This window comes from Olea europaea, chromosome 10 (genome assembly GCF_002742605.1).
Source record: "Olea europaea var. sylvestris chromosome 10, O_europaea_v1, whole genome shotgun sequence".
NCBI lineage: Eukaryota > Viridiplantae > Streptophyta > Magnoliopsida > Lamiales > Oleaceae > Olea > Olea europaea.
This window is the reverse complement of record NC_036246.1, coordinates 25,691,304-25,692,809: the sequence shown is the minus strand read 5'-3', so window position 1 is coordinate 25,692,809 and position 1,506 is coordinate 25,691,304.

The window sequence follows — 1,506 nt, the reverse complement described above, 5'->3', positions numbered from 1 at the left end:
TTTTTTTTTGGGAGTTCAATTCTGATTTCTTTGGAGGGTCGGTACTGGGAACTTTGTGGCTCTTCCTCTGCCTCTTGGAAAAAAACCAGGAGTTCTCTTATGTTGAAAAACACATACACATAGCCATAGTTTTCTATTCATTTAGCAACTTCAAATGTTTTGCTAAACCTAAAATCTCAACTCTAGGGAGAAGAAGAAGAAAATTCAAATCCCAATCTTTTGTTAAATGCTTTGTCTCTCTCGCGTCTTCTTCAATACCCTCTATTTTCTCTTTTAACTTTTCGACTAACTTTCTTCATCAAACCTTAATTTTTCCCACACACTTTCTTCTTTATTTGCCACCCAAAATATTTTTATTTGAAGTTTGAGAACTTCTTGGATTTTTGATTTGATATATGCCCAGTTTATGGTATTGGAATTTTGGTTTAGTATATACCCAGTTCATGGGATCTAGAATTTGTTTGGTATGTCCAGCTTATCTGGAATTTGGTGATCATCTAAAATTTGATGATTTGTGACTCAAGAATTGAGTCTTCTCCTTGTTTCTAGCTATCTTCTTCTACTGCATCTATGCTGCTCTTCGTAATGTGGTTTTTCCCTCAAGTGATTTGGAGTTCGTTCTACATCAATTTGGAAGATTTGATTTGATTGATTTATTTTTCAAACCAATATGATTGTCACTACCCTATATTGAGTTTGAAAGGAGGGTGTTAAAGATAGAGAAATATTGTTAAAGATATGGAAATATTGTTTAGAATAATCTGCACTATATTTTTCTAATTATGTAGGATTATTTTCCTTAATGGTTGATTGTCTAATTATTGCACAATCTTTCTTTTTTAATGTTGTTTATAGTCCTATAAATAGGATCTTCTACTTTGTAATATTCACAACAAAAAGAGTTCACTATATATAATTTATATTATTCTTGTCAATTTCCTTTTCCTTTAAACTTCTGCACTGGCTTTGGGCATTGCCCAAAGTCGTGGCACTTACTTCTGTAGATTAGCACACTCGAGCATTCTTCTTGTCATTCTGGGATGGGAAACAACGACATAAATCTTAACAAGAACTATGATTTCCAAAATACTGGATAAACAAATAACTAATTCTTCTTACATGTATTTGTAACGAAAATCAGTACATATAATGCTTATTATTGCTACAGCTCTACCAATTTTGCCTTGATAATGGCTGGTAACAACTACAATAATGGTTCAATACCAAAAGCTAGTGTTCATATACATTTTCAAATTTAATTTTCCTATATTCACAAATCTAAATGTGTGTTTTTCTACAAATATTGAGGAGATCAAGAGTTCAATTTTGAGTAGAACCAATTGCCCCCATTGAAATTAGGTTGTGGGTATTTCACAGATTCCACTAGATGGCCGGCCGATTATAAAAGCTATACGAAAACCATAAACAACCACATCAAAAATTCAAGAGCAAAAGCAATTCTATAGAAATATAAGAAGCAATCAGTGCAATAAATACTTATTTTAG